Genomic DNA, 27442 nt, shown 5'->3' with positions numbered 1-27442 from the left:
GAAGCAATTCTATGATTAATACCATATTTAGCAAGAGTTTTTCTAAAACCTCCATGAATAAAATGAGAACCTCCGTCAGTCATAATATATCTAGGTACTCCAAATCTAGGAAAAATAATATCTAAAAGCATTTTTAAAGAAGTCTCACCATCGGCACTTTTTGTGGGTATAGCTTCTACCCATTTAGTAACATAATCAACAGCGACAAGTATATGAGTGTTACCTTCTGAAGAAGGGAAAGGACCCATGAAGTCAAATCCCCAACAATCGAATGGTTCAATAACAAGAGTATAATTCATAGGCATTTCATTGCGCCTGGAGATATTACCAACCCTTTGACATTCATCACAAGATAAAATAAACTTCCTTGCATCTTTGAAGAGAGTTGGCCAATAAAATCCTGATTGTAGAACCTTTTGTGCGGTTCTATCTCCGGCGTGATGTCCTCCATAAGCACTACCATGACATTTACTCAATATCTCTTGTTGTTCATATTCAGGAACACATCTTCGCATAATACCATCCACTCCTTTTTTATATAAGTGTGGGTCATCCCAAAAATAATGCCTCAAGTCATAAAAGAATTTCCTCCTTTGCTGAGCTGAAAAGGTTGGAGGCAAGTACTTGGAAACAATAAAGTTAGCATAATCAGCATACCAAGGACTGTCTCGCGAACTCACCTTTATTACAGCCAATTGTTCATTTGGAAAACTATCATTAACACGAACAGGATCATAAGCAATATTTTCCAATCTAGACAAATTATCAGCAACAGGATTATCAGCACCTTTCCTATCTACAATATATAAATCAAATTCTTGCAAAAGAAGTACCCATCTAATAAGCCTCGGCTTAGCATCTTTCTTTGTCATAAGGTATCTAATTGCAGCATGATCAGTATGAATAGTAACTTTTTTTTATACAACGATATAAGATCTAAACTTATCACAAGCAAAGACTACGGCTAACAAATTTTTTTCAGTAGTAGCATAATTTCTTTGAGCAGCATCAAGAGTTTTACTAGCATAATGAATAATATTCAGTTTTTTATCTACTCGCTGTCCAAGAACAGCGCCTACAGCAAAATCACTAGCATCACACATAATTTCAAATGGTAAGTTCCAATCAGGAGGTTCAACTATAGGGGCAGTTGTTAAGGCTTTCTTTAGAGTTTCAAAAGCTTCCTTACAATCATCATCAAAAACAAAAGGTACATCTTTTTGAAGAAGATTAGTAAGAGGCTTTGAAATTTTGGAGAAATCTTTAATAAATCTCCTATAAAACCCAGCATGACCAAGAACACTTCGAATACCTTTAACATCCCTCGGATAGGGCATCTTCTCAATTGCTTCAACTTTAGCTCTATCAACTTCAATACCTCTCTCGATAATTTTATGTCCCAATACAATTCCTTCATTAACCATAAAGTAGCATTTCTCCCAATTAAGAACAAGGTTAGTTTCTTCGCATCTCTGCAAAACTTTATCAAGGTTCCGCAAGCAATTATCAAAAGAATTTCCGTAGACGGAAAAATCGTCCATGAATACCTCTACAATACTCTCACAAAATCCATGAAAAATAGCAGACATGCATCTTTGAAAAGTAGCAGGAGCATTACATAAACCAAAAGGCATACGTCTATAAGCATAAGTTCCATAGGGACAAGTGAAAGTGGTTTTCTCTTGATCTTTAGTTTTAACAGCAATTTGTGAAAACCCAGAATAACCATCAAGAAAGCAAAAATGAGTATTTTTAGACAACCTTTCTAACATTTGATCAATAAAGGGTAAAGGGTAATGATCTTTCTTAGTAACTTTATTAACTTTTCAAAAATCAATGCACATTCTATACCCTACAACTACTCTTTGAGGTATGAGCTCATCATTATCATTAGGCACAACAGTCATTCCTCCTTTCTTAGGAACACAATGCACAGGACTAACCCATCTACTATCAGCAATAGGATATATAATACCAGCTTCAAGGAGTCTTAATACCTCATTTCTTACCACATCCTTCATCTTAGGAATTAGACGGCGCTGAGGTTCAACAACAGGCTTCGCATCATCTTCCATGTTAATGGCGTGTTGGCAAATAGAGGGAGAAATCTCCTTCAAGTCATCAAGAGTGTAGCCAATAGCACCTCGGTGTTTCTTCAGTATTTCCAATAACCTTTCTTCTTCAAACTCTGAAAGCTTAGAACTAATAATAACAGGATATATTTTCTTATCATCAATATGAGCATATTTAAGATTATCAGGCAATGGTTTTAAATCAAAGACAGGATCTTCCTTTGGTGGTGGTGTTGTACCCAGATCTTCCACCGGTAAATCATGCTTAAGAATAGGTTGACGAAGAAAAATTTCATCAAGCTCATTTCTTTCTTCCCTAAAGACTTCACTCTCACTATTCTCCAAATGTTGCTGCAAAGGATTATTAGGAGCAGGAGCAATAGATGCACACTGTTCAACTTTAAAATCACTATTAGGCAAATCAGCTTTATAAGGAGTTTTGGTAAATTTAGAGAAGTTAAACTCATAAGATTCACCAGTAAATTTAGTCAAAATTTTCTCTTTCTTACAATCTATAATAGCTCCACAAGTATTTAGAAAAGGTCTACCAAAAATGATAGGACAATATTTACTAGCAGCAGAACCAAGTACCAAAAAGTCAGCAGGATATTTAATCTTACCACATAGCACTTCCACATCTTGAACAATACCAATTGGAGAGATAGTTTCTCTATTAGCCAGCCGAATAACCACATCAATATCTTCAAGCTCACAAGAACCAATTTCATGCATGATCTCCGTGTAAAGCTCATAAGGAATAGCACTAATACTTGCACCAATATCACATAAACCATAATAACAATGATCACCAATTCTAACAGATAGCATAGGAACACTAGCTTTCCTAGACTTATTAGGATGCGAAACAATATTAGAGGCATCTTCACAGAAAATAATATGACCATCCTCCACATTTTCAGTCACAAGATCTTTAATAATTGCAACAGCGGGTTCAACTTTTATTTGCTCTTCAGGTTCTATAGGTTTCTTTTCACTTTTATTAACCACACTATTTATAACAGAGTACTCCTTCATTTTAGCAGGGAAAGGAGTTTTTTCAATATAAGCTTCAGGAATAACATGATCAACAGTTTCTATTACAACACATTTGTTTATAGATGAATCAATTTTATCTTTATACCGTTCATGATACTTATCAAAATTCTTCTTTGGCAATTCATAATGAGAGGCAAAAGCTTTATAAAGATTTGCAACGACTTGAGAATCAAGACCATAAGTAGCACTAATATTACGAAATTTATCAGTATCCATAAAAGCTTCAATACATTTATAATCAAAGTTTATACCTGACTCTCTATCTTTGTCGTTCTCCCATCCTTCAGTATTCTCCTGGATCCGATCAAGAAGGTCCCTTTTAAACTCTTCTTTGTTGCGTGTAAATGATCCAGAACAAGAAGTATCCAACAAGGTCTTGTCTTGAAAAGTAAGTCTTGCATAGAAATTATCAATAATAACATTACCAGGAAGCTCATGAATGGGGCATTTGAGCATTAAAGACTTCAATCTCCCCCATGCTTGGGCAATGCTTTCTCCATCATGAGGCCAGAAATTATATATGCGGTTCCGATCTTTGTGAATTTCACTTGGAGGATAGAATTTGGAATAAAATAAAGGCACAATGTCCTCCCAATCAATAGAATCCCTATTCTTCAGCAATTTATACCAGTGCGCTGCTTTACCAGACAGCGATATAGAGAATAGTTTCTTTCTAACTTCATCCATAGCAATACCTGCACATTTGAATAACCCGCATAATTCATGTAAAAACAGTAAATGATCACCAGGATGGACAGTTTCATCCCCTTCATAGCGGTTATCCATAACACGTTCAATAATTTTCATAGGTATTTTATATGGTATTACTTCCTCACCTGGCGCCTCATCCACTACCGTTGCAGTAGTAGTAGATTTCCCAAATAAAAATTGAAGAGAAGATCTCTCCATAATGACTTATAGCAGCAGGCAAAAATAAAATCAGCACAAGCAGTAAAGGTTTTCCTTACCAATTGCACTTACCAATAGCGCTTCAGTCCCCGGCAACGGCGCCAGAAAATAGTCTTGATGACCCACAAATATAGGGGGTGTATCGTAGTATCTTCGATAAATAAGAATGTCGATCCCAACGAGGAGCAGAAGGTGTTGACAAGCAGTTTCGATGAAGGATTCACTGTAAATGCTCACAGACAAGTATTCAGGGGGTTTTAATGTAACAGATGAATAAAGTACGAGTAAGTAAAGTGCGAGAGTAACAATTGCAGTGAGTGGCCCAATCCTTTTTATCACAAAGGACAAGCCGGTTTGTTTACTTATAATGACCAAACGTTCTTGAGGACACACGGGATTTTAGTCTAGTGCTTTCGCTACATACGGCTAATTAATCTTCATTGTTTTGATAAGTGTTGTGTGGGTGAACCTATGCTAATGTACTGCCCTTCCTAGGACTAATACATACTTGTGATTATACCCCTTGCAAGCATCCACAACTACAAGAAAGTAATTAAGATAAATCTAACCACAGCCTTAAACTCTGAGATCCTGCGATCCCTCCTGCATCGATATACCAATGGGGGCTCAGGTTTCTGTCACCCCGGCAACGGCGCCAGAAAATAGTCTTGATGACCCACAAGTATAGGGGGTGTATCGTAGTATCTTCGATAAGTAAGAATGTCGATCCCAACGAGGAGCAGAAGGTGTTGACAAGCAGTTTCGATGAAGGATTCACTGTAAATGCTCACAGACAAGTATTCAGGGGGTTTTAATGTAACAGATGAATAAAGTACGAGTAAGTAAAGTGCGAGAGTAACAATTGCAGCGAGTGGCCCAATCCTTTTTAGCACAAAGGACAAGCCGGTTTGTTTACTTATAATGACCAAACGTTCTTGAGGACACACGGGATTTTAGTCTAGTGCTTTCGCTACATACGGCTAATTAATCTTCATTGTTTTGATAAGTGTTGTGTGGGTGAACCTATGCTAATGTACTGCCCTTCCTAGGACTAATACATACTTGTGATTATACCCCTTGCAAGCATCCGCAACTACAAGAAAGTAATTAAGATAAATCTAACCACAGCCTTAAACTCTGAGATCCTGCGATCCCTCCTGCATCGATATACCAATGGGGGCTCAGGTTTCTGTCACTCCGGCAACCCCGCAATTGGCAAACGAGTACAAGATGCATTCCCCTAGGCCCATAAAGGTGAAGTGTCGTGTAGTCGACGTTCACACGACACCACTAGAAGAATAACACCACAACTTAAATATCATAACATTGAATATTACTCAACCATAGTTCACTACTAGCATTTAGACTTCACCCATGTCCTCAAGAACTAAACGAACTAATCACGAGACATCATATGGAACATGATCAGAGGTGATATGATAATGAATAACAATCTGAACATAAACCTTGGTTCAACGGTTTCACTCAATAGCATCAATAACAAGTAGAAATCAACACCGGGAGAGTTTTCCCTATCAAACAATCAAGATCAAACCCAAATTGCTACAGCGGTGACGAGGTGCAGCGGTGGAGACGGCGGTGATGATGATGAAGATGATGGTGATGGTGATGGAGATGATGTCCAGCTCGATGACGGTGACGATGGCGTCGATTTCCCCCTCCGGGAGGGAATTTCCCCGGCGGATTCCTGCCCGCCGGAGAGCTCTTTTCTCTCTGGTGTTCTCCGCCCCGCAGAGGCGGCTGTGGCTCTGTTCGACGTACCCCTCTGGCTTAGGTTTTCGGGGCGAAGGCGTGTGCGAAGAAAAGGAGGCGAGAGGGGGCTGTGGGCCCCCTCCTCATAGGGCGGCGCGGCCAGGGCAGGGCCCGCGCCGGCCTGTGAGGGGGCCCCATGGCGGCCCTCCTCAGCTCCCCCTTCTGGCTCCCTTCGTCATCTGGAAAAATAGGAATTTTCGTATAATTTCCTTCAACTGTTGATCTTCCGAAATATTGCGTTCTGACGGTGCTTTTTCCAGCAGAATCCTGGCTCCGGTGCGCAATCCCCAAATAATCATGAAACATGCAAAATAGATGAAATAACATAAGCATTATGTACAAATATGAAATATATCAATGAATAACAGCAAATTATGATATAAAATAGTGATGCAAATTGGACGTATCACGGGGGAGCGAATCATGTGTTCGCGGCGACGCCTGCATCGGGCTGTTTTGACAGTGGTGTCGTGGCTGGCGACGGCCGGAGGAATTCGATGACCCTTGACGATCGACGGCAACAGGCAGCGGTGGTGGTGACAAGGGATTAACTTGTCAATGCCTATGGATTGTAGGCTAGGGTTTAGTTAGAAGTAGAGGGTAAGTAGATCTCGAAGGTTTCAGCCGAAAAGTACTCGACGATTGTGAAAACTAGGGTTTGCAGACAATGATTCGGTCGATTCTTTTGTCCCTCGACTCCCCCTTATATATGAGGTGAAGCCGAGGGATTCGTGCTATACAAGTTTACAGAGTCCGGGACGGTTTCTAACTCATCCCGCCAGATTACAAACAACACTTCCTATTACAACTCTATCTTTCCTTAGTAAATCTTGGGCTCCCGAATCTTCTTATTCTTCGGGTATTGGGCCTCCAGTAAACCCCGGGTACCATCTTCGGCAGGCCCATTTGGGATGCCTATGTCAGTAGCCCCCGAGATTTTGCTTGAATCGTAGAGTCAGGGAAAATCTCCATTGTTTATTTTTACTCGAAAGCTTTAACCTTTTATATTTCTTCACATAAAATTCTATATTGTACAGGGATACTGGTAATTGGGGCTAGTTCATCTGACGGATCAGGTACTAGTTAACTGCTCTAGTGGCAATCCGCAAAAACCTACTTCAAAATCACGTCCCCGGACATGATCTCGGGATACTGGTGTAAACGTCGACAGTGCCGCTTAAGGTCTTACCATTACGTCGAGTCCCAGTCAAATTTATCGGGTACCTAACGCGTCCGTTAGGATTTTTCTTCGTATCTGTTGATACGGATAAAAGTAGCAGAGCGCAGTCTTTGGCGATGCCACGCCCAGAACGGATCTGGGTCTTATCTTCGCAAATTTGCGGCATTCAGAAATTGATCGCAACTTCGGCGTTCTGAGAATATATTGTCGAGTGCTTTTCCGGCTGTTGGAATGGCACATTTTATCGAGTCATATATGACTTATATTGTTCTCCCGATGGGAGTATATGTAGAGTTAATTATAACTCGAAATATACTCTCTTGTTTTTCTATTTTTGTTAATTTCATCGGGCACGCGAACAGCGTTCCCGATGGGAGTAGCCCCCGAGGCTACAACCAAGAACTTGTGCTTGGTTGTAGGCTCAACATTTTAGTCCACCTTGTCGCTATATTTTCATTACTTCCCAATATGATCTCTTTCTTCTTCTCTCTCTTCTTCTTTTTTCTCTTCTTTTTTTTATCTCTCGGGTGCGCGAACAGCGTTCTCGATGGGAGTAGCCCCCGAGGCTACAGCCAAGGACTTGTGCTTGGTTGTAGGCTCCCGCAATTTCTATATTTATCATACTCGAAAATTTACTTTTTTCTGAAGTAGCCCCCGAGCATTTGGGCAAAAACTTGTATTTGACCAAAGGTTCCCGAGGTATTGAATAATTCTTTCTGTCGCCGTTTTTCTTGTCGACATACTTCCCTTAATCAAATTTACTTCATCCTCCTCGAATAATCGTGATTTTTCTGCCCTGTGGGTCCATTGCTTCGACTACGTTGACACGTCGTGCAAGTAGTGGACACACGTCCTCCGCTTTTCCTGGCGCACGTACGGTAACGCCTATTTCAAGAAAATACTCTTTTGCCCTTGTGTCTAGAAGATCCATCCTCACCACACGATTTCTTCATCCAACGGCACACCGCTTCACCCGAATCTTATATAAACCCTTCTTCAACCTTCGTTCATCCCTCGCTTGCGCCGCTTACACTGCTCCTTTTCGCAAAACTTCCCTCGCGCCCAACTCTCTCCAATCTTCCGTACGCACATACATTGCTCGCCCACCGCCGTTGATGCCACCGCGCACGCGTCGACTCGCCACAAGACGCCGGAATCCAAGATGGCCGCCGAGGATTTTGAGTGGGAGAGATCCAAAATCTCCAATCAAGACATCAACACGCTGAAGAGGCTCGGCCTCATGACGAAGGAGGACGCCATCCGCTTTCCTAGCGAAGAAAGCTACCCCAAGCCTCCAATGGAGTATCGGGTTAGTTTTGTTGATCACCTGATCCGCGGCCTTTCAACCCCAATCCACGATTTCCTCCGCGGCCTTCTTTTTGTTTATGGGATTCAACTGCACCAGTTGACTCCCAATTCCATCCTTCACATTTCTATTTTTATCACACTTTGCGAATGCTTCCTCGGAATCACTCCCAATTGGGCTCTGTGGAAGCGCATTTTCTGCCTCCGCCGTAATGGTTCCCACAACGTCACTTATAACATAGGTGGCGTTGTTATCTGTGTTCGGACTGATGTCGATTATTTCGACGTCAAGTTTCCTGATTCTGTCCAAGGATGGCGCAAAAAGTGGCTCTACATCCACGAAGAAAGCGCCAATTCGTGGAGCACAACATAGTTCCTTTCGACGGAAGTGCCGTGGATTCAGCGTCGCCGTTCCTGGGATGCCGAAGCTTCTCAAGAAGAGAAAAAAGCGACGAGGCGCTCATGGCTCGTATCCGTCATCTTCAAAACACTCGAGGCAAAGAGCTATCTGGTGTTCAAATTATCTGCCTACTTCCTTAGGATTAGAGTGCAGCCTCTTCAGGCTCGCAAAAATCCCCTTTGGACGTATTCTGGTGAAAATGACGCCAACAGAATCTCCAAAGGATCTTTCTGTAAAGGACTTGGAAAAATTGGTTCGAAGAATTTCTCGATTAGGCAAGAAGGATCCTATTCCCTCCTCCTGTCGAGTGGAACCATACAGCGCTTCCAATCCTCTTCCCGAGGTATTTTGTCTTCTCGAAGTTTTATCTTGTTTTGAACTGTTCCTCGTATCTTATTTGCAGTGGTATCTCACTTGTTCTCTTTTGTCACTATTTCTTTGTAGAATCATCCTACTATGGCTTCCCTTCCTCCTCTTCCTGAGGATGGAGAGGTCGAAGAAAGAGCCGTTGTCGATGATGTCAACCAGGAGACCCCCTCTTTTGTGAATGAACCCGCAGATTCTCGAAAATCTGCGGGATCTACTGAGAAAGATGCTGCCTCTGAAGATACAACATCAGCACAATCTCCTCCTCCTGCTGTTTCTCCGAAGAGCAAAAGGAAAAGGAGCAATGCCGAAGATTCCGGGACCTCGAAACCCGAAGAAACTGCTCCTGCACCTCGAAAAGCAGCTTATGATCCATACATCGAGAGTATCATCAGCTCGTAGGTTCCTTGCTCTTTTCCTTTTTTATTTGAAGAATTTTATTTTGCCTTGCTTTTTATGCTGCCACTATTTTGTCACAGTGATGATGAAGAAACTCCAACTTTAGATGTGGCTGCTCGAACGAGCACGTCACATACTTTAGTAATTTCGAAAAACCGGTTGAAGGGGAGGAATCGTCGCCTCCTCAACAAAATGTTGATACATCTACTCCTTCGAGCCCCGTGCCCCTTCACCAAAAAGGGCACGGGTTGAAAAGATTGTTGATCCTGCCCCTCAGTTGGGCAGTTCGTCGCCCCCGCTCCTAGATGATGTAAGTTTGTCGACATCTATATTTTCTTTATTTTATTTCTTCACATCTCTCTTTTTTTTTTTTTTATGCCGATGTTTCTCTTACTGTGTTCACGTTGAACAGCCTATGATCAAGGATCTTCTCCGCATCGGTTCCCAATTTATTGGGTACCGTGAATATGCTAATAGAGCCGAAGGTAACGACTGTCATACTTGTCGTTTTTCCTTAATTTGTCACTCCTGTTGCTTGCCGCGATTTTTTGATCTTTCTTCTCTCTTTTTTCCATATCTCGACAGGGAAATTTGCAGAGGCTAACGAACGCGCCGACGCACTGGCTCAAAAACTTGAGCAAAGTGAGGCGGCTCGCAAGAAAGCCGAACTCGCTGCTAGCAAAGCCAAGGTCGAAGCTGATGAAGCTAAGGCGAAAGCTGCTGGTGTCGAGGAACTGCAGAAGAAACTTGAGGATGCGACAACTGCCTTGGATGAGCTCAAAGCTGCACAAGCTTCTCGTGACGAAGGAATCCTCAAGCGTTTGAAGTCGCAAAGTCGACGTACTCTGAGTAATATTATCAATCCCTTTTATTTTACTGCACTTCCTGTTTCTTGATTGTTTGACTGATGTCTTGTCTCGTGTGGCAGCCCAAACAAACCAGGATTTTGATCTGGATAATCCTGTCAACGATCCTCTCCTTGACGCACTTTCTCTTCTGGAGTTTCACGGGCGCGAAATTCGTGAAGGCGTGGCAAATGCTAATGCAGGATTGTCAGCGTTGTTCCCTTATTTCTTTCCGAAGAAAGAAGAACCCGCAACTTTCCTTAACCTTGCCAAGATGTTTAATGCTTCGGAAGACCTGGGATTGAAGATGCGTCGGGAGAATATGAAGGTTCTTTGTCGAGAGTACTGTTGCCCTGGTTGCCGACAGCCAACAGACGCTTGATTGGATGAAGGTTGGCGACACCGATCGGATAGAGCAGTCAAGATGGAGGTCGCTGATCAAGGCGGCCAAGCCCAACACGAAGAAGATCTTGGCGTATCTGGGGATCAAGCCAGCTTCAACTCCTAGCTCCTCGAGGCCGGAGGTCTAGTTGCATGCCTCTGTTTTTCTTTCCGTTTCTTTTGCTTCTGTCGCCAAAGTAGTCATTTGGCGACACGTACTTTCTTAACTCCACTGTAATGCCCTTGTAATTATTCCAAGAGATTAATGAAGACTTCTATCTTTGCTTGTGATTTGATGTTGTCTTGTTTATTTTTCAGTTGATATTTGATAACTATACTCCATCTTCTCGCTCCTTCCAATGTTTCGCCTTCTTCTTCCCGCGCGAGGAAAGCTTTTGGTGATACCGCTCCTGTTGACGATACCTTGTCGCAAGAACTGGATGAACTTCGGCAACAACTTCAGTATGCGAAGAAGCAAACACTTGTGATGATGGAGCAATCTCGTAAGTCATCTGAAGCCGAAAAAATTGCTCTTCAACAAGCTCGCGAGGCCGTAGCTGCTAAGGAAATTGCTGCTTCCGAGGCTGAAAAGGCGACTATTCGAGAAAATTTCATGCTCGAATTAATGAATGAAGCCAGTGCAGATATGTCGGGTATGTCTGTTTCATCCTCTGATATCTTCCATCTTCATGCTACTGTCTTTTAAAGGTTTCCACTTCTTTGTTTTGATAGGTGCCTTTACTGATGCTGCTGCCGAAGAAGAGAGGGTAAATGCTAGGACAACCCTCCTTGTTAATCTTTCCCTGGACCATGGTTCTTTGTTTTGGGCTACCCCGGAGAGGACCCGCCAAATTGTCAGATTTCAAGATCGCGCCTCTCAAACTCGCGATTTCCTTGACTTCTGTACCAAGTCCTTGTCCATGGTTTATAACTCCATGTTTCCTCGGAACGCCCAACCAAAAACTCTTCCTGAATTGATGGAAAGGTTCAAGGATGCGCGCAGTATCCATGATTTTGTCAAAGCCCAATTGGTAGCTGGCGCCAGATTTGCTCTTATCATGCTCCAGATCTGCCACTCGAAGCTTGACCTTACCCAGGTTGTCGAGAGGGTTCATCAAAAGGTAAAACGTCGGAGAGTTGGTATTGACAGGATTAACACAAAGGTTACGCCTATAGCCGAAGAAATGATTGAGGACCTGCTTCGGATGGATGCCGACTTTTTTGCCGATGGCCATTATGCCGATTTCCTTGGTGCCGCTCCTGAGGAAAACAGAATTACTCTTGATGACATATTGAATCAAGACTAGTTATTTTCTTCTTGTAGATATTTCTTCTTTGTAATCCATGACTATATTGTAAAGCAATCATTATATTTCTCTGTTTGTTTAGCCCCCGAGTGTTTCGGTGACTCTTTACTATATTTGTATGTTTGCGAGGTTTTGAACCAAGGCATTTATATTTTTAGGGCGAATATGATCCCCCGAGTTTTTATTGAGTACTATTTTGCATTTTTGTTTACTCACGAGGTATCTGAATACCAAGGCAAGGTTTTTTTTTTTTTTTTTTTGTCGATGAACTATGTTGAAATTCGTCGGAGCGAAGACTTTGGTCATGTCGATAAAGAAGAGAAGTTATATTGTCACTATCTTTATTATATTGCAGCACCGCGAGCCCGCCTCATTAAAAACCTTCTCCGGCCCCACTCGGTGCCCCGAAAAAGGAAAAGAGTGCGTCTGAAAACTCGCGGGCGTTTCAGTACATTGAAGCTTTACAAAGACTATATTTTGACTCTAGGCGTAAAAACGCCTAAGTTGCGCCACGTTCCAGGGGTTTGGCTCCTCCACCCCTGTCTTCTTGTCCTTTATTCTGTATGCTCCTCCTCCGATTACTTCCGTGACGATGTAAGGGCCAAGCCACGGTGACTCGAGTTTTTCATGACTTTTTTGCGTGAGTCGAAGGACTAGGTCTCCCACCTGAAAAGATCTTGGCCGCAATCGTCGGCTGTGGTAATTTTTCAAGTCCTGCTGATATTTAGTTACCCGAGATAATACTTCATCTCGAGCTTCATCAAGTGCATCGACGTCATCTTCTAGCGCTCTTCTCGACGTTTCTTCATCATATTCAGAGACACGTGGAGAGTTGTGCTCTATCTCGATTGGTAGTACTGCCTCTGCTCCATGAACCAGGAAAAACGGAGTTTCCTGCGTTGCTGTGTTTGGTGTTGTTCGGATGCTCCACAACACGCTTGGTAGTTCTTTCCGGCCAGGTATGTCGAGCTTTTTCCAGTGGTCCTAACAAGCGTTTCTTTAATACCATTGCAGATGATGCCATTGGCTTTCTCGACTTGCCCATTGGTTTGAGATGTGCGACTGACGCAAAGTTCAGCTTAATACCCACTTCTTCGCAATAATCTTTGAATTCATGGGATGTGAAGTTGCTGCCGTTGTGCAGTGACGATGCTGTGGGGCACTCCAAATCTGAAGACGAGGCCTTTTACGAATTTTCTGCGGATGCTCCATCTGGTGAATTTATCGGCTTCGCTTCTATCCACTTTGTAAACTTATCGACACTACTAGCATGTACTCCTTTCCTCCCTGGCCAGGATTTGTGTAACTTACCCACCATATCAAGTCCCCATTGAGCAAAGGGCCAAGACAATGGTATTGGTGCTAGCTCTGCATTGAGAGTGAGGTTTTGCGGCGAACCTTTGACATGCGTCGCAAGTTCTTACTATGTCCTTGGCGTCCTCGATTGCTGTCAACCAAAGAGAATCCTGCCCGAAAAACCTTGGCTGCGATAGCTCGACTACTTGCGTGGTGGCCACATATTCCTTCGTGTACATCCTTCAGATTATTCTTCCTTCTTCGGGTGTAATGCACCTTTGCAAGACGCCTGAAATACTTCGCTTATACAATTCTCCCTTGACCACCGTAAAAGCTTTGGAGCGTCGAATTACTCGCCTTGCTTCAACTGGATCATCGGGTATTTCTTTCCTCATGATGTATGATATGTACGGCTGCATCCACGGTATCTGTATCACCATGACCAAGTCCTGATCTTCTTCTTCGTCCTCTTGCTTTTCCTTGGCAGCCCCCGAGGGTTTCTTCTCCTTCTTTTTTGTCTTAGTTGGCTTTGGGGATGTCTCTGTTATCTCGTCCCAGAATACACCTGGCGGGATTGGAAGGCACTGTGACCCGATGTTTGCAAGAACGTCGGCTTCGTCATTGCTCAACCTGCTAATATGATTTACTTCGCATCCATCGAATAACTTCTCAAGCTCGTTGTACACCTCCTTGTATGCCATCATGCTATCATTGATTGCATCACATTGGTTCATAACTTGCTGAGCCACCAACTGTGAGTCGCCAAAGATTTTTAATCGAGTTGCTCCGCAGGCTTTTGCCATCTTCATCCCGTGTATGAGAGCCTCATATTCTGCTTCATTGTTAGATGCGTTAAGGAACGTCATCCGGAGGATGTACTTTAATTTGTCGCCTTCAGGTGATATGAGTACTACTCCTGCGCCAGCTCCTTCTAGTCTCTTGGACCCATCAAAGTTCATGGTCCAAGTTCTCGATAAATCTGGAGGTCCTGTATTTTGCAACTCCATCCATTCTGCGATGAAGTCTGGCAGTATTTGCGACTTTATTGCTTTTCTTTTTCATACGTGATGTCCCGAGGGGAAAGTTCTATTCCCCAAAGGGAGACACGACCCGTAGCTTCTGGGTTATTCAGTATATTTGATAAGGGAGCTTCATTGACCACTATGATCGGGTGTGCCGAAAAATAGTGGCGCAATTTTCGTGCTGTCGTGAACACTCCATATGCTAGTTTTTGGTGCGAGGGTACCTTTGTTTTGAAGGTGACAAGACTTCGCTCCACGAAGTATACGCCGCCGCCTCCATGGATTTTCCCTTCTTCTTCTCTTTCGACAACTAATACCGTGCTAACCACTTGGGGCGTGGCTGCAATATATAGCAGAGAGGTTCCTTTTCCTTTGGAGCCACCAGGATGGGTGGTGTCGCGATTTATCGCTTCAGATCCTCGAAAGCTCTGTCGGCCTCTTCGTTCCACCGGAATTTATCTCCTTGTTTTATCGGCGCATAAAATGGTAACGCTTTTTCTCCTAACTCGGCGACGAACCTGCTCAAAGCTGCGACTCGCCCGATTAGCTGCTGTATTTCTTTCAACTTTGTTGGCTTTCTCATTGTTACTATGGCTTGTATTTTGTCGGGATTTGCTTCAATCCCTCTTGCCGAAACTAGAAACCCCGAAGTTCTCCTGCTGGGACGCCAAAAGAACACTTCGTCGGGTTCGGTTTGAGGCAGAATTTGTCGAGGTTGTCAAAAGTTTCTTTGAGATCCTCGATCAACGTTGTCCCCTTTTTTGATGTTATGACGACATCATCGATGTATACTTGCACGTTTTTCCCGATCTGTGTTGCTAAACACTTCGCATCATCCTTCGATATGTTGCTCCCGCATTTTTAGACCAAAGGGCATTGTTTTGTAGCAAATCACGGCGTCTGGTGTTATAATAGCTGTGTTGGCTTCATGATCTTCTTTTCATCGGCTCTGGTGATACCCAGAGTATGCATCCAAGAAGGAAAGACGTTCGCAACCTGCCGTGGAGTCGATAATTTGATCGATCCTTGGGAGGGAAAGTGATCCTTAGGACAATGTTTATTGAGACACGTAAAGTCGACGCACATGCGAAGGACTGTCGTGTTTTTCTTCGGCACCATCACCGGGTTAGCTACCCATGTGGCTTCGTAGATATTTCTCTGATAAAACCAGCTTCTTCGAGTCGATTTATTTCGAAAGCATGGCTTTGCGGTTTGGTTCCGAAAATCGCCGCAAAGGTTGTCTCGATTGGTTTTATTTGTTGGATCCAAATTTAGGTGGTGCTCGGCAAGTTCCCTGGGTACTCTGGCATGTCACCTGGACACCATGCAAAGATTTTCCAGTTCTCACGGAGGAACTTGACGAGCGCGCTTTCCTATGCGATATCCATATCGTTTTGCGATAGATGTCGTCTTTTTGGATCTGTCGGGTGAATCTGCACCTCCTTAGAATTTTTCTCTGTGTTGAAAGTTGATTCTTTATTTGCCCTTCCGGCGTACGGCGATGCGTCGTAATCAGTCATGCTTTTTGACGCCAAGTACTCGGCTTGCATCCCGAAAGTTTCTGCCAACTTTGTGAAAATCCTTGTCGCACTTATCGGCTAAGGCAAAGCTTCCCTTGACCGTGATTGGTCCTCTTGGTCCGGGCAACCTCCACAACAGGTATGTATAGTGTGGTACTGCCATAAATCTAGCATATGCTGGTCGTCCCAACAGAGCGTGGTATTGTGATGGAAAATCCACGACTTCAAATTCGAGCTTCTCGATTCTATAATTTTCTCGGGTCCCGAATTGAACATCGAGATTGATTTTTCCCAATGGATAACTTGGTTTCTCTGGTGTGATGCCGTGGAATCTTGTGTCTGTTGGTTTCAAGTTTGCTAAGGATATGTTCATCTTACTAAAAGTATAAGCATACATGAGGTTCAATCTTCTGCAGCCGACTCAGAACACTCTAGAGACATCAAATCTCGCGATAATCGGCGTAATAAGTGCGACCTTCGCCCTGGTCGAGGAACTTGCTGCGGATGATCTGCTATTGTGAAGCCGATATCTTGTCCTGACCAATTAAGGTACTCAACTGTTGGTGGAGGCATTTTCTCTGCCATAAACACCTGTCGTGAGATTACTTTTTGAGCTCTATTGGACGGCCTTCCCTTCGAATCATCAACACCGCTCCGTTGGAGTTAGGATCAACATAGGGTGGTGGTGCAAAGCTTGCCGCTATTCTTAGCTGGTGTCGATTGTCCTCTGTAATCGCGGGAGGTGGCGGTAGATGAACCTCGCTCCTAGGCTCCCGAGGGTTTCTCTGTGCTGCTCGAGCGTGAGCATTTTCTGCGTATCTCGAACATTGCACTGAAAATTTCGACAGCCTTTCTCTGCAGTGCCCCGACTGTCTTTTCCCGTTCTTTGTCGAGGAAGAAGTGCATCTGCACGGTCCGTTCAGCATTTCCTCGGGGGACACGAAAGGTCTTGGAAACCTCGGCCCACTATTTTGCCTCGTTGCGTGAATCATCCCTATTATCACCTCGCTGTTCACCGCTTCTCCGGTAATCATCTCTGTTGCCTCCTGTATTCGTCCGAAAACCTGCCGAAATTTGTCCTGGGCGTCGTAGTTCTGGTACGTCCGAGGAAATCTTCGCCTCGGTTGATAGTTTCGACCACGGTCCTCCTCTCGGCGACTGTGTCGTTTGTTGTGGACAGCGTCTTCTCCATCTGCCCATTTATTTGCTATCTCCATCAACGCGGATACCGTCCTTGGATTGGTCCTTCCCAAATCCTCGACAAAGTCTCCACGCCGACTCTGCGACAAACGCATCTATTGCTCTCTCGTCGGATATGTTTTCTGCCGAGTTTTTGATGATATTCCACCTCTGGATGTACTTTCTCATTGGCTCATCGGCTTTTGTCGACACGCTCTCAACTCCTCTAACGATGCGGGTTTTTTGCACGTGGATCTGAAGTTCTTGACGAACACGTCCTCGAAACTTTCCCAGTGTCGATGGATCCTGGAGCGAGTTTCTTTATCCATGATCGTGCGGCACCACTCAGGTGCACCTGGATGCTTTGCATGGCTGTTGCCCTAGTTCCTCCTGTCAGCTTCACCGTCTCCAGATAGTCGACTAGCCAATCCTCTGGATCTTGAAGGCCGTCGAATTTCTTGAAATTATCGGGTAACTTGAATCCTGAGGGGACTCGCGTTTTCGGACTCTCCTCGTGAAGCATGGTAAGCCGCACATATCTTCGTCGTTAAGTTCGGGGATTGCCGATGATCCCTTCGCTTTGCCGCGCTCCGTCGACTCTTGCTTGTGCTCTTGTGTCTCTTGCTCCACTTGGCCCTTCGAGTCTTTGCCATTGCTGCTGCGGGTCGCGGACTATTTTGCCTTGCCACTCCTTCGGGAGGCGTTGATATAAACGCTGTCCCCATAGCTCCAACTCGCTACCGCCATATTTTAAAGTTTTTCCATTGGGTCACCCGGAGGTGGTTTAGATGCAAGGATAAAAGCATGTGTCGCCATATACCCAGCCTCTGGTGTCTTAGGGATGATGTTTCCTCTTGTATCTATCGACATAAAGGACATGTCGAGGTTTTGAACTAAGTGTTCTCTTTCTGCCTCGGGTATGTGTTGCAGCCTTGATCTTGCTCTGTTCCGCGCCTCCCGATGGCTATCACCCGTAGTTCTAGATTGTCGACTTAGATCTGCCCTTCTCCTGCTTGGATGCGTAAGCTGCCTCCTTTCTCTCCTGTTCAACTCAGCTGTCTGTTTTTCCAATTCCCTGGCAGCTCGTGCGAGCCTATATTGATATGCTTGCAATTCTTCTGGTGTGGCTGTGGTAGCCATTGGTTCTGTGCCGTTCATAGCTCTCGCAGCTCTGTCCCACGCTGCTTGTGAAAGTTGAACTCTATCTCGCGGCTCTGGCCCGACGTATTTGTTGCCCAAGCCCTGTCGCAGATTGGAGGGATCGACGTATGGATTTCCCAAACTGTCGAAAGCCTCAGATGTCTCCTCTTGACCTTCAATGGCGTAAATCTGATGATACCTTGTACTCAGATCTATGTTGGGTTTGGTGACATCATCGTTGAGATTGATGAAGACCTTGCCCACTGTGAGAGATTTGTCGATGAAGTCATGACTGTCGACATCGCTTGAGCCATCGCTTATATACGAGTCCGCAGATGACTTAAACGATATGTCGTTGAAGATCTTGGCGAGTTTCTCTCTTGCTCTGATACTGACGTAGCGTGTCGCCGAGGTTTCTTCTTCTCCTGACTCGTTTGACGATGCATAGCTTGAAAAATCGGAATCGGCCACTGATGATCCCGACGAAATCGGAATTTCGACACGATACGATCCTTCCTTCTCGACGCGAAAGTGGAACCTTCCGAACGTCATCTCCATGGGCTCCGCCAGATACGCATATGCATCCAAACGGGAGGGTGGGTGAGGAACAAAATCGACAAGACCAGTAGCGATCTGTTTACCTCGATCCATTGTGTTGCTTGCGGTTGACGATGTCGAAGATCTTGAGCGTGCCATCGAGATCAGCTCCTTACGCCTCTAATTCCCACAGACGGCGCCAATTGACAAGGGATTAACTTGTCAATGCCTATGGATTGTAGGCTAGGGTTTAGTTAGAAGTAGAGGGTAAGTAGATCTCGAAGGTTTCAGCCGAAAAGTACTCGACGATTGTGAAAACTAGGGTTTGCAGACAATGATTCGGTCGATTCTTTTGTCCCTCGACTCCCCCTTATATATGAGGTGAAGCCGAGGGATTCGTGCTATACAAGTTTACAGAGTCCGGGACGGTTTCTAACTCATCCCGCCAGATTACAAACAACACTTCCTATTACAACTCTATCTTTCCTTAGTAAATCTTGGGCTCCCGAATCTTCTTATTCTTCGGGTATTGGGCCTCCAGTAAACCCCGGGTACCATCTTCGGCAGGCCCATTTGGGATGCCTATGTCAGGTGGTCCATGCCCGATCTAGGCCTAGATGGGCCGCAACCATGCTGCTTGCTGCTTCGTGTCGTCCTTGACAGCGGCTCGCACAAGACTTCCCGGTCCATGCTCGCGACACGAGGACGCTAGGGGAAACTTCCCCTTGCATGGTGGTGGTGAGTGGTGACCTCCTTCTCCACTGGAGGTGGTCGACTAGGTGGTCTCGCCGACGAGTTTGGGGTGCCATGGCAGCCGGTGAAAACTGAGCCTTGACTTCGGTCTGGGCAGACGATGGCGTCGTCGCTTGGCGTCATTACCTTGTCGAAGGCATCGTCTTTGCTTGTCTCGTTATTTCACTTGGGAGCAGCCTTCAGGCTATCGGCGGGTGGCGTGGGGTCTACTGGCTCGATTTAAATAAAGGAGGCGGTCATAGGGTCCCTCTCAAGCCAAGACGAAGATCTGCTTGACGCATGTGTACGTTGATCTGGACGAAGTGTCATATCCTGAAAGGCTTCGCCGGCAAACCCCACTGGGCGACTCATGCTAGAGATTGCAGGATCAGATGGAATTCGGTCGCGTGCAACCATGTTTTTTTGACCGTTTGGTTTCAGAGGGTGTGATGCGAAGCTTTGCAGTCTATTTTCATCATGGGACATGTCTTTAGTTTCTTGGTGATGTCAGTAGTGGAGAATGGCATGAAAGCCGAGATCTGAGGACTAATAATGGTGGTTCGAGTCCTGGTGGAGATGAGGGATTGGCTAGATGATTTGTGACTTGGAGCAACGACATTAGCAAGTGGGGACGGCAAAACAGGAGAAGTTCAGAGTATGATCTTCAGGATGGAAACCCAAGGTGTGACCTTAATTGATTGTGCATGTCAATAGCCTTGTTGAATGCATTGTTTTGAGAGCGGACCTTTTTCTAGGGTGAAAACCTATGATCTATGACCAGGGCGGCGTTGGCGCTTGTGAAGTGTTCCCTTTTTAGATGCGTCGTTTTAGGAGAAGATGGATTTCTGGTGTTGTGTTGGTTGCGTTTGGTCTGCTACTACAAGAAATAGATCACTATAGCGAGACTTTTTTTTTTTATAATTTTTTTTGTTTGCTGTGTGCATCCGTGTTGCCATTAAAGCACCGACTGAGGCTAGGTGTAATTGATATCTTTGCGATATTAATACATTTTCTTTATCCAAGAAAAACTCAATAGTTTATGGTTGGCCCTCTCTCCTACGATGTAAGTTGTTTTACTAATCTCGAAAAAACCAAGCCGAAGGTCTAACCACAAGGACATTCAATTGCATTGCATGTGTTGTTTGTTTGCCATACTGTCCACTAGTATGTTGGTTGTTTACCTTACACACGACCTATAATTTGGTGGGGTAGAAGTATAACCACTCCACTAACCATCCACCAATCGCTGGCTCTCTCAGACGAGGTAACTATACGAGGTAACTTGTTTGATACAGTAATCCCCCAAAAAACAAACTTAAGGTAGTGACAACTTGTGTGTTGCTTGTTTACCATACCTGGCTACTTTACTCACGTGCCAACTCAACGTATGTATTTTTCACCACTTATATTGCTTTTGTTGTTAATAGTTTATCTTTGGCATAAACAAATTTGCACCACAATTTAACTTGTATTGCCAAAGATTACTAACGGAAAACATCAATTACCCGAGATGTGCGAGACTATTTTGGAGACAATGCAAAGTCCTAAGAGCATCTCCAGTCGCGTCCCTCAAACCGTTCCCCAAAACGCGCTGGATTGAGTGCTTGGGGGACGTGTTTAGTTCGTGCCGCGTTTGAGGGACGTCGCTCCCCAGTCGCGTTCCCCAAACAAAATTTCGGAAATTTTAAACTTAAGCTAGATTTGATTAGATTCGTCCAAACTTACATAGATTCGAACGAAATTTGACTAAATTTAAACTAAACCTAATCTAGAAGTACTTGCGGCGACTGGAGGCGTCGTAGTACTGCTGGAAGTTGTACACGTGTCGGTGACGACCTCCTGCTTGACGCGCTCGTCGACGGGCTCATCCTTCACCAAGCCGCTTGGTCCTGCCTCACCATCGTCGGTGAGGTCCATGAGCGGCTTGCCGGAGTCGCGGATTGACATGGCGATCGCCATGTCGACGTCGCCCCTCCAGGCGTCCTTGTCGTTCATGGACGCCAAGCACGCCGCCCGCAGCCCTGGGCAGTCCTCGGGGTCGTCGCTGCTGGCGATGAGCCGCTGCTGCCGCTCGTACTCCGCCAGCAGCGCCGCCTGCGCCGCTTCCTCCGGCTCCTCCTTCACCTCCGGCTTCGGGATGAGGAGGGCGCCGCCGCACCTCTCTTGTTGCCGCCGGCTGTCGCTGCCGCCACTCCTCGTGTTGACGGGCGTCGCCGGCTCCTCCTTCACCTCGCGTTTGGGGACGCTGTAGGGCGCCGAGCGGTACGACGAGGACGGCGTCGATCGGGCCAGTCCTGAGGAAGAAGAGTTCGAGGAGGATGAGTATGTCGTCCTCCTCGGCTGCCATTGCGGTGGTCCTCCTCGAGGAGACGGTGGCGGTGACGACGGCGTCTCCAACCCGCCACCGTCTCCAACCTTGGAGCGCCATTGCGGATGCCGCGGATGACGTTCTCGAGGGTGCGCCCCGGAACGCCCCAGAATAGGGCGCGGCCGTCCTTGTTCCAGCTGTTGGGCCCGCCGACGAGCCCGTGGGTGCTGTACATCTCGACGTCGTACTTCGCCTTGAAGTACGTCTTCCACCAGTTGTCGTTGTTGTTGGCCGCCCACGTCGGATCCAACCGCTCCTCGGCGGTGAGTTGAGCCCGCCGGGCCTTGATGCCGTCCCTCCATTGGTCCGTGCCCGGCTTCGGCGGCGGCGAGACGCCAATGCCGTTCACGGCCATCTTCCAGCCGCCGCTGCTTGGCAGCCGCATGTCCGGCGGGACTGGATATCGGGCGTGGTACAGCGCCCACGCCTCCGCCACGGTTAGGCTGCCGCGGCCGAAGCCGTTCGCCGCGGCGATCTTGCGGGAGGACGAGCTCGACATTTTTGGAGCGGCAAGGAGAAGATCTGGGAGGGGGGAGGCGGCGGCGACGAGAAGGTTTGGGAGCGGTGAGAAATTGGGGGACGAACTGCATGGCGTCTTAATGTACAGCGGCGGCAGCGGGTGGTTGCACGCAATAACGTCGGCGCGGGCGGCCACGCGGCCATGCACGACGACACGCGTCCCTGCGTCGTCTGGGAAAACAGAGACGGCATTAACGTCGCTTGACCAAAGGTAGGCGACCGGGTTTTAGCCTTCAGAGCCGCTGACGCATCGGGCCCGCGTCGCTTCGCTTTTCGTTATGTCCGGCGTGCCCGGAGCGTCCCCTGTGGGACGGGAACGGGCTCGGAGCGCCGGACACCGGACACCGTATCGGGGCGCCGGATAAAATTGGGCTTTGGAGGGCGCGGCTGGACCGTTTTTTGGTCCGACGCACTTCAAATTGCTTTGGGGGACGGTTTGGGGACGCGGCTGGAGATGCTCTAAGCCTGCACAGATGCAAGATAGATGTTGTGGCCAGGGAGCGCGTAACGGCAGCTCATCGGCCGTTGCAACAATTTATATATAATCTTGGGAAGTTGACGTGTTCAGTTTACGCATGGCATTTTCACACTCTACCATGAATTTTTTTTCTAAGGTCAACACAAGTCATTCTCCTGAGTTTGCTAAAATGGGATATGATAAGAAAATATAATAATAATCATGGACAATGCGATTGGAAAGCGACGGACCTGAATGCTTTATCTTGCATCAGGAATATGTTGTCATCGTCCAAGTTTTTCTGTGGCAACATTTTTTTGAGAACACAGTACAACGCAGACGCTCACAAACACGCACGTACAAACACCCCTATGAACGCACGCACGCACACCCTACCCCTATGAGCACCTCCGAGGGACTGAGCCGGCATATCTTGAGGTTGACGAAGTCAGTGGCAACATGGCAGTGAATGATTCATCTCCTCTCTTTTGTCCCATCATTTCATTTATATTTTTTAACTTTATTCTTCTTTTCTTACAAGTAACAAAATTATTGAGTATGTCCAATTTAGACATGTTTTCACATGCTCCACTATGAGATTTTTTGGGCACACGTGTAAGACTCCTGAATTTGCTAGACAATGTTTTGATAATATTATACTCACGGGTGCAACTGGAAAGTGATGTACGCGCTCGAATGTTTTTCAACTAAATATGTTGTCCTCGTTAAAGTTTTCATGTGGACAATGAATGTTTCGTCACCTCTCTTTTGTCTCATCAGAATCCTCCCTAATTTTATCTGTACCTTTTATTTTCTGAACTTTAATCATCTTTTTTTAAATAAAAGTATTACAACATGTGAGAGTACCGGAGGGCACATGAACACTTGTTGATACTTTTATTTAATGTGTTGAACAAGAATATTAGATGAAAGACGCTCCCGCTATGTTCCATTTTATTAAGAAACAAAACACACCGTTCACAGACATCATCCTCACGCCCATACAAACCTACTGTAGAGGCCAAAACGCAAGCGAGCTTAAAGTTTGAGTTTTTTTGTTCTCCACAACTGACGACCAGAGAGAAAATCCATCCCGTCAACTCAACCTTTTCTTCCTGGGAGTTTTTTCCTTCATGATTTACCTATTTTGCTTGGCTCTCAGTTTGAGCTCACCGCGTGCAACTAGGCCAATCGACAATCGACTTTACCCCAGTACGTTTTCCTCCTCTTCATTGCCACCTTACTTGGGGAAGCTCCCGTGCCTTCCATTCCACTTGGACGCACCATTCTTCTATCTTCACCCTCCACATGGCCTTGCACAACAAGATCCATCGCCTAAATAGCTGTATAATCCTCCTCCATATTACCCGCATTCCGGTTGAGATCAGTCGAACCAAAAAACAATCCATTTCTCATTTTCCAAGCACATAGAAACGAAGTACCACGCGGCCTCGATAGTATCGCAATCAGAAAACTGATCTTTGTACACTTTCCTATTCAGAGCAAAATAAGCATCTCTTTGCTCTTTCTTAGCTAGATCATCGTAGTATATAAGGATTTTGTTGTTTGACAATAACTAACTAACTAACCAAAGAAAGAAAAACTTGTACTCTAGGTGGTGCACTCAGCTTCCGAACCGAAGGGATGAACACAAACGGCCGAACATTACTATCGAAAAAAAACACACACACGCAGCTGAACAAGAAATCTGTCTACTCGAACTCGAGCACATGTATGCTCCCAAATTTTCTGCTAGTTGCTGTCAATGACCGTTGGCGTCAGTTGAGAAGAATAGGATTACAGTCACAGACTGGCCGATCGATCGCCACCGCAGCCACGTTCGCCGACGCAGCAGTCGTTAACCCACGACGTGGCACGGCCCTACTGGCCAGCACACCTCGCTCAAAGTTAAAGGCTGCAAGGCGGGAGGACCGTAACCAGAAAAAGGCCCTACCGTACATCCCCAGGCACACACCCCAGCGTCGCGTCGAATCCAAGATCCAGGAATAGAGACGACGCTACTCGCGACGCAGCTCGGTGTGCGGGGCGGGCGCACGGGATCCCGCCGCGGAACGGCCACCTGCCCCGAAGCGTAGCCGGTACGCGCGCGTTGGGCGGTTCGGATCCTCTGTGCGCGGCGGAACGCATCGATAAGGTGTGGCGCATTCCGTTTGCGGCGTACTGCTCGGTGGGACCCGGCTGGCATCGGGGGGCGGTAGATATGCCCGTGACGTGGGGCCCGAGGGAAGGACGGTCGGTCTCCGCGCAGCGCAGCCCAGTCCACCCGCTGCGCCCGTCCGATGCGCGCGTCGGCTTTTTTTTTTTTTTTTTTTTTTTTTTTTTTTTTTGAAAAAGGGCGCGGAGGGCGCCAAACACATATTCAGCTCAAGTGCAGAGTACAGCTTGTATTACATAGTCCTGCCAGGATACATTTTGTAGAATAGAGATTGCATGACAGGAGGGTGAAGAATGAGCTGAACAAACACATCTAAATATAGGTTCATCTAGGGATTGCCTAAGAACCTGATGAGCACAGTTATGGGCGACACCATTTAGATCTCTTTTGATGTGAAACACCTGCGAATTTGTCTTCAACATGGAGTTGAGGATCTCCGCAAACGTTTCCCTTACATTCCAATGCAGTTGAGGGTTATCCAGTTTCCTACTCGCCATCGCTTTCGCAAGGATCTGGTTGTCCGTCAGTAGAGTTGGGCTGTTTATGTTGAGTAATTCAGCTAGCTTTGTTGCGAGGAGCATTGCATCAGCTTCAGCTTGGAGAACAGAAGTTGCTTGTGGCGTTGAAGCTTGTACCATGACATTGAAGTTCTGGCTGTTCTCCATGTACTGCAGAAATACACCAATTCCTGTTGCTCCTACACCTCCAGGGATTTTCTTGCATTTCCAAGAAGCATCTGAATAGACCTTGGCACCTGCAATGACTAGATCGGACTGGAGTGTTACTCCTTGAACAGGGATGGCTGATATCCCCGTTGGGATTTGGGACTTTGGTTGTACCTGCAAGAGAGGATCAGAAGCAACAACAAGTTCCAAATTGTTCAGAATAGCTTGTGCATTCAGATTTATTTGATACGGTTCTCCTTTTTTTCTGCCAAAGAGGCAATCATTTCTAGACTTCCATAAGCACCACATAAAGGTGAAAATGTTCTGAAGAGAAGCATAAGGATGATTGATATTCAACAAATTCATTATAATATGCGTTAAAGAGCTGTTATTTTGTATGACTTGATCAGATCGAATAAACCAGGGAGAGATAAACCAAGCTGCTTTTGCGAAATGGCAAGTAAAAAAGAGATGAATATCGTCCTCCTCCAGACCACACCTGCAACAAAGTTTGCTAATGTGTTTTGAGTACTTACCAGCCCTGGCTCCAGTAGGAAGGGCTCTTCGAAGAAAACGCCAAGCAAAAGCTTGAATCCTTGGCAAGATTGTTTTGTTCTTCCAAACCTGATTTAGAAGTTGTGTTGTTGCCTGCGAAACCTGCCTTGGCCTTGGCTCTCCCTGTTCCTGTAATCTCTGCAAGCATGCATAGTACGAAGTTTTTGAATTGCACTTTCCATTCGGGGTTAGCGTCCAGCATAGAATGTCCTGCTCTTGAGAATTAATAATGGGTGTTTGCTTAATAATTTGAGCTGTAGGTTGTTGGAACAGAGAGTCAATAAGCTGCACATTCCAAGCTTTCCGATTAGGAGTCCAAAGATCCTTGACAAGCGTCGGATAGACAAAGTCTAGCTGTTGAATTATGAGATCATTATAAATATTTTCCCATGATTGGAACCAAGGAGAACTCCATAAAGAGATATTTCCTTGAGTGATTTGATAGAAGGAATGGGCTTTGAGGAGAGGTAGAATTTTCAAAACAGAGGTCCAGAAGGCTGATTTAGGTACATTGGTCTTTGGACGCCAAATTGAGCTATCATAAAAATATTTTGCCTTTAGAACCCTATGAAGGAAATCATCTGGTTTTTGAGCTATTCGCCAAGCAGCCGTGAGAATAAGACTCTGGTTAACAGCCTGAAAATTTCGGATACCTAGGCCACCTTCTCTTTTCGGAGTGCATATGTCCTTCCAAGCTTTCAAACAAAGAGCTCGACTCGTGTTCTCCTCTCTAACTCCCGTCCACCAGAAAGTCCGGATAATAGCAGTAAGCTTGGATAAGAATTTTTTTGAAAACAGAATGTTTGACATGTAGTATAAAGGAATTGAGGCAAAGACGGATTTAATGAGCTCTCTTGCTACCGCTAGAGCGTGCTAGACACGCTGGAGGCTTTTACAAGACAGATGTTCGGGCATCTCTAGCGGGCCGACGCAAATGGTCCGTTTCCGTCTGCGCGGATAAAAAACGCCCTCCAGCGGAGCGACGCAAAACGTCCGCAGTATCCGTCCTGACGCAAACGTGGACCAAATATGCGTCAGGAATGCGTTTGTGTCCGGTTGGGCTGTATGCAGCCCTCTCTCTCCTCCTTTAATCACGCATGCGCTTGCTTATTTCTAGCCACATAAACAGAATCTTTCCCTCTCTCTCCTCTCTAATCACGCATGCGGTCAAATAAATGCGTCTCTGCCGCTGGAGAAGGGGCAGACGCATGCGGACATGCGGACGTTTTTTGTGTCCGTACCCGACGCAAACGGACATAAATATGCATCGCCCCGTTGGAGGT

This window comes from Lolium perenne, chromosome 4 (genome assembly GCF_019359855.2).
Source record: "Lolium perenne isolate Kyuss_39 chromosome 4, Kyuss_2.0, whole genome shotgun sequence".
Classification (NCBI taxonomy): Eukaryota; Viridiplantae; Streptophyta; class Magnoliopsida; order Poales; family Poaceae; genus Lolium; species Lolium perenne.
The sequence above is the reverse complement of the archived record's forward strand: the minus strand, read 5'-3'. Positions refer to the sequence as shown.